General features: G+C 44.1%; 1 long non-coding RNA gene across 1 annotated transcript; it reads right to left on the bottom strand.

Annotated features, from left to right (window-relative positions):
- Positions 1-6,196: 6,196 nt before the first annotated feature.
- Positions 6,197-6,926, bottom strand: LOC134034622 (uncharacterized). Its single transcript, XR_009932251.1, has 3 exons — positions 6,677-6,926; positions 6,481-6,583; positions 6,197-6,291 (listed from the first exon to the last, which is right to left on the bottom strand). It is a non-coding gene; the product is annotated as an uncharacterized LOC134034622 (long non-coding RNA).
- Between the last annotated feature and the right edge of the window lie 234 nt (positions 6,927-7,160).

The raw sequence follows: 7,160 nt of genomic DNA, 5'->3' as shown, positions 1-7,160 counted from the left end.
GCAGAACTACTATTAATGTGTAAATCTGTCGACTTATAATAGTTAAATAAGTGAATGAATGTCAATGGGAGTCCTTGGCCTTGTTGAAGAGGCCAGTAGCAGATGGAAAGAAACTGTTCTTATGGCGTGAGGTTTTGGTCCTGATGGACCGCAGCCTTCTGCCAGAGGGGAGTAGCTGGAACAGGGAGTGACCAGGGTGGGAGGGGTCGGCCACAATCTTCTTCGCACGCCTCAGGGTCCTCGAGGTGTGCAGGTCCTCGAGGGTAGGCAGATTGCAGCCGATCACCTTCTCAGCAGTGTGGATGATACGCTGCAGTCTGCTCTTGTCCTTGGCAGTGGCAGCAACGTACCAGACGGTGATGGAAGAGGTGAGGATGGACTCAATGATGGCTGTGTAGAAGGGCACCATCATTGTCTTTGGCAGGTTGAATTTCTTCAGCTGCCGTAGGAAGTACATCCTCTGTTGTGCTTTTTTGGTGAGGGAGCTAATGTTCAGTTCCCACTTGAGGTCCTGGGAGAGGATGGTGCCCAGGAAGCGGAAGGACTCCACAGTGTTGACTGGGGAGTCGCACAGGGTGATGGGGGTGAGTGGGGCTGTATTCTTCCTGAAGTCCACAACCATCTACACTGTCTTAAGAGCATTGAGCTGTAAGTTGTTCTGGCTACACCAGTTCACCAGGTTGTCAGCTTCCCACCTGTAATCAGACTTGTCTCCAAAGGAGTCAGGTGGCTGAGCGGTGAGGGAAGCGGGATAGTAATCCGGGATAGTAATCCGAAGGTTGCCAGTTCGATTCCCGGTCATGCCAACTGACGTTGTGTCCTTGGGCAAGGCACTTCACCCTACTTGCCTTGGGGGAATGTCCCTGTACTTACTGTAAGTCGCTCTAGATAAGAGCGTCTGCTAAATGACTAAATGTAAAATGTAAATGTCTCCATCAGAGATGAGCCCAATGAGGGTAGTGTCGTCCGCAAACTTCAGAAGTTTGACAGACGGATGACTGGAGGTGCAGCTGTTGGTGTACAGGGAGAAGAGCAGAGGGGAAAGGACGCAGCCCTGAGGAGATCCGGTGCTGATGGACCGGGAGTCAGAGACTTGTGTTCCCAGCTTAACGCACTGCTTCCTGTCAGACAGGAAGTCTGTGATCCACCTGCAGGTGGAGTCGGGCACGTTCAGCTGGGAGAGCTTGTCCTGAAGCAGGGCAGGGATGATGGTGTTGAAGGCAGAGCTGAAGTCCACAAACAGGATCCTGGCATAGGATGCTGGGGAGTCCAGGTGCTGTAGGGTGAAGTGGAGGGCCATGTTAACGGCGTCCTCCACCATCCATTAGTAAGAACAAGCACAACACTAAGTTCCTATTTGATACTGTTGCATGTTACATGTAGCAATCAGCTCACACTTACATTTACATGTAGTCATTTAGCAGACGCTCTTATCCAGAGCGACTTACAGTAAGTACAGGGACATTCCCCCCGAGGCAGGTAGGGTGAATGACAACGTCATTTGGTTGGCATAGCCGGGAATCGAACTAGCAACCTTCTGATTACTAGCCCGATTCCCTCACCACTCAGCCATCTCACTTCCTCCTGTTGCAAAACTCACTAAGAAAAGTACACTCTGTGTTAGTTCAGATCTCTCTCCCAATGATTTCTTAGACTTCTTTGACCAAAAAATCTATGCAATAAGGGACTACAGACTAGTCCTAGAGGAGTGGCCATCAACACTGAACTTTCCTCTATACCAAGCATGCTGCATGTTGAGGCTCTCACTCACTTTAACCCTATTTCTACGGAAGCGTTCATCGAGCTGATAGACTCCTCGAAACCCACTAGCTGCCTTCTCGATCCCCTCCCTGCCAAACTCCGTAGGGAACTTCTCCCTATTATTGGACCACCCATGCTTAGTATTATTAATGAATCTATTGTAACTGGCCATGTCCCCAACGATTTCAAACAAGCTATTATTAAGCCCCTTCTTAAAAAAACAAACCTGGATCCAAGTTGTCTTAGCAATTACAGGCCAATTACAGGCTCTATCTCTGTCCTAAGTGCAGCTTTTGACACTGTGGATCATGAGATTCTCCTGGAACGTATGGAGAACTATGTTGGGATTTCTGGTACGTCACTTAAGTGGTTTAGATCGTATCTATCTGATAGATCACAATATGTCCACTATGATGGCTGCTCATCCAGGAGCTCCACTGTAAAATACGGAGTACCGCAGGGTTCAGTTCTAGGCCCTCTGTTATTTTCACTCTATATGTTGCCTTTAGGAAACATAATTAGAAGCTCTGGGGTAAATTTTCACTGTTATGCAGATGATACTCAGCTATATATGTCTATAAAGTCTGGAGAATTTCCACATGCTATGGAAAAATGTGTTTCTGGGTTAAGAACTTGGATGACTGCAAATTTCCTTCTTAATTTGGATAAAACCGAGGTTCAAATTTAAAAAAAAATACAGAAATAATTGATCCAATCTGACCTTAGACCTAGACGGCGTCAAAGTCTCTCAAAGCCAGCTGGTAAAAAATTTAGGAGTCACAATGGACCCAGACCTTTCGTTTGAGTACCATATTAAGCAAATTACCAGAACTGCATTTTTCCATCTACGTAATATTGCAAAAATACGAAAATTCCTCTCAAAGGATGATGCGGAAAAACTAATACATGCATTTGTTACGTCCCGATTGAACTACTGCAATGTGTTGTTCTCTGGCCTCCCAATTACCTACCTAAAAAAATTACAGCGGGTGCAAAGTGCTGAACTATTGACTAGAACAAGAAAATTTGATCACATAACATCTACTCTTGTCTCTTTACACTGGCTCCCTATCCAAGCCAGAGCTGACTTCAAAGTTCTACTACTAACCTACAAATCTCTGCATGGATTGGCACCACTGTACCTCTCCGGTCTCCTTGCACCCTATTGCCCCGCAAGGACACTTAGATCTCAAGATGCCGGCTATCTGGTGGTTCCCAAAATTAAGAAAAAAACAGCTGGAGGTAGGGCGTTCTCATATAGAGCACCTCTTCTCTGGAACAAATTACCTGTCTCAATTAAGGAGGCTGATACTGTTTCAACATTCAAAATTAGGTTAAAAACGTTATTGTTTAGTCAATTCTATGATTGTTAAAGGTAAGTATGTGTGTATTTACTTCTAAGTAAATCTGGGGTGTGTGTTTGCCTATGTGTGTATCACCTGTAACTTTTAAATTGTAATTATAGCTTATATGTTCACATTGCCCCATCTGGATGTTACATCTAGATGTTACAAATAAAGTAAATCTGTTACTGTATATTGTCACTGTTATAGTTTCCGTTGCTGTATATTGTTACTATTATTGTTTCTGTTACTATTTGGAGGCAACGGGGGACGGGACGGGTTGTTTTCATCCTTATTCTATAAGTATAACTTATTTTAGAGTTATTTCCCCTGGAACAGATTTCACGTTCCAACCGAGGGGGGCTGTCGCTGTCTTGGTGTGTGGGGCTGCATCAAATACCCCTTTTTTGCTCTGTTAAATTGCTGCACCAGTCCACACTTGACCGGTGGGGATCTCATTCTATTATGACTGTAACTGTTAGCTGCTCCTTGCATTCTCTAATCCCTGCTCTCCTCTCTCTGTCGTCGTCCCCCACACACATCCCTTGTGGTGTGGGGGGTTTGAGCTGTCAGCACCTGCCTGGTCGTCGGTCGGCCAACGCTGGACCTGGTCGCGAGACTCCCGGTCCTGTCCTACATCTATAAAGTTAAACAATGGATTTTGGTGTTTCAAAACCCATTGACACTGTATGACTATGTTTAGCCTGTGTTCTGCTCCTCTCCCTCACCAACCGTCTCTGGAGGAGGGGATCCCTCTCTGAATTGCTCCTCCCAAGGTTTCTTCCATTTTTTCTCCTGTTAGGAGTTTTTCTGGGAGTTTTTCCTTGTCTTCCTTGAGGGTTTAGGTTGGTTGAGGGGCAGTTCTATGGGCGTATGTGAAGCCCTCTGTGACGTGCTTGCGTGTTAAAAGGGCTATACAAATAAATTAGATTTGATTTAAAATTTTATTTAGAAAAACTGTATGAAAAGTTAAAAAAAATGTAATCCAAGTATCGAAAAATAGGTCCTAGCGATCGTAAAAACTGTAATTGGCAAAGCAGCTCAGTGTACCTGTTGGGTGCTGATTAGTTACAGTTTTATCACTTTGACACAAATTTCAGAACCTTGATGTCCTTTTTCAAAACTCTAGACACAAAACTCACAACTGATGATCAAAATGCAATTTTTGCAAAACGCTAACACAATTTTCAATTGCTTGGATACAACACACATACACCTTCATTTGTTCATTGAACTATAATCATCTGTTCAAAATGACACAACTTAACATCAAAGTATCACCATTTTTAAAATACAATTCACACATAACATCTGAAATGTCTGTCATTTCCTTACATTACAATGATCTAACTGTCAATTGATACTACTGCTCAAAATGACAAGTAACTGTTGCATTACTCTTAATGCATAGTTTTACAGAAACTGAAAAACAATATATAACTAGATCCATTGACACCATGCTCAATTGGTGCAAGCATGGTTTCAGGCCCATCCACAATTTACAGCCTTGTACTTGCCCTATTGAGGATTTTTGCGGAATGCGGAATTCCCCAGGGATCAGTTCTCAGACCGCTTCTCTTTAATCTCTCTATGCTACCTCTGGGCCAAATTCTACAGAACAACAACATTAACTACCATTGCTATGCAGATGATACTCAAATATATATGGCTCTGTATATATATGGTGTATATATACAGCTCAATAGACTCATTGTGCCACTACAGAGCAATTAAATACCTGGATGAACCAAAATTGTCTACAATTAAACCAAGATTAAACAGAGATTATTGTGTTTGGCAACAAAAACAAGAGAACTAGCGTTATTGAAGAGCTTGATTCCCGGACCTTAAAGACCAAGTGCGTGATCTTGGGTTCTTAAATCTTTGCCCATCGTCATCTATTAAATATAAAGACAACAGTGTGTGAATGTTGAATGAACCTTTTATTACTGTCACCTATAGGCTATGTAGGCTATTTCACTCTAAACTTTTCTAGGTCTATACAAGAAAGACGTTCGCTTAAAGGAGACATGACATGCTGTTTTTGGATGCTTTTATATAGGCCTTAGTGGTCCCCTAATACTATATCGGAAGTCTCTTTCCCGAAATTCAGCCTTGGTGCAGAATTACAGCCACTACTAACAGTCCCACAAGGAGCTTTTCTCAGAACGCGCTGTTTTGGTGTCTGTAGCTTTAAATGCTAATGAGGAGCGGAGGGGCGGCACCATGCGCTAATGTTTACAATGGATGTATCGCAATGGCTGTAGCCCCGTTGCTGTAAGATGCCTCGAATTTGCCCATTCTCATCTGATAACCCTGGTTTGCAGAGGTACACAGTCAGTCATTTCAATGAGGGGAAAGGCGGATATCGCGTGCGCCATAACACCAACAGCAGAACGGTTATCCAAATAACAAAGAAGTGTACAACACCCAGCTAACACAGTTACGTTGCCCTTACGTTGCCGCAACGTCACTCGATGACCAAACATACGTTGCCGCAACGTCTTTGGCGACGTTGCGGGACCGTGCATCTGTGGGACGCCAGAACGTAACCGCAACGTAATCTTGTGACGTTGCCAGTCCGTAACCGCGACGTCGTGGCAACGTTATTTTTCCGACGTTGCCAGTCTGTAACCGCGACCTCCTAGCAACGTCATTTTCCGACGTTGCCAGTCCGTAACCGCGACCTCCTAGCAACGTCATTTTCCGACGTTGCCAGTCCGTAACCGCGACCTCCTAGCAACGTCATTTTCCGACGTTGCCAGTCCGTAACCGCGACCTCCTAGCAACGTAATTTTCCGACGTTGCCAGTCTGTAACCGCGACCTCCTAGCAACGTCATTTTCCGACGTTGCCAGTCCGTAACCGCGACCTCCTAGCAACGTAATTTTGTGACGTTGCCAGTCCGTAACTGCAACGTTAACTAAGTAACCTATATTTCTCAATTCTACTGCTTATATTGGGGCGGTTCATATGCAGACCTCATTTGCCCAAAATGCTACTTGTTCTTGTATAATAGGCTACATGGTAGCCAACTTTAGGAGGTTTGTGTGATGTGTAGCCTAACTCCAGCTAATCATAAACAAGGCAGCATTTCCATGTAACATTGTCATTTTATTTCAAACAAAGTGCCAAACAGTGAATTAAAATCTTCTGCCAGCCCCCGCTACAGGTCCTGTCTGTTGGCCCTGACAATGAAGCACAAAATAAGTTAGTGTTCTATCAACATAATTGCACGTGTAAAAAGGCGCTATACAAGTCATAAAAAAATCACATCTAAAATAATATACATCATCAAAAAAACATGTGATTCTAGATTTGTGTCACATAGCCATGTGAAAGGTTGGATATGGAAGCTGCAATCATGATTCATTCACCTGGCTTGTTTTGAACGGGCTGCCGGGTTGTGTTTGAGTGTCTCCTCTATGAGGAGCTCCACAGCTTTCTCTCCCAGTCCCGTCTTCCACTTCATCACAGCGTCTGGAATTAGAAGTCATGAACTTATTGTCAGCACCAATGTGAACGTTGAACGCTGCGTGTAAGCCATAGTTCATGGCATCTCCAAACACTTACCACTCTCTTTCGCAACTCCAGCACCTTAAGGCGCTCCTCGCTTAAGGCGTCTTGGAGTTCAGCCTGTGTTTGGGCCACCTGTAGGTCCATCACTGGCACTGGCAGTGTGTCTGCCCTGTAGTCGCCTGAATAGGAGAGCCTCTCGCTGGTTCTCCTCCAATGTCTCCATCTTCCGGAGCATAACCTGTAATGTGTCTGTCATTAAAGACAAGTAAAACAAGTTTACAAGAGTTAGCATGATTGGCATACACTGTGGTTCTTCTAGATTAGCTGTAACATGTATGTAAATAACAAATGTTACCTTGAATGGTTGTATACAAAACATTTTTTTTTTTGAGTGTCTTATATTTGCACTTGCCTGGCTGCCAGCTGTTTTCCTGGGCCCCCAATTGGTTCACCTCCACCAGACCAGAGTTGACATCTAGGGGTATGGAATCTGGTGATGCAAAAGTTTTAAGTCATGCTTTTTCTTCAAAACATAGCC

The sequence above is a fragment of the Osmerus eperlanus genome, chromosome 15, assembly GCF_963692335.1.
Source record: "Osmerus eperlanus chromosome 15, fOsmEpe2.1, whole genome shotgun sequence".
Classification (NCBI taxonomy): Eukaryota; Metazoa; Chordata; class Actinopteri; order Osmeriformes; family Osmeridae; genus Osmerus; species Osmerus eperlanus.
This window is presented reverse-complemented; position numbering and strand designations above follow the sequence as displayed.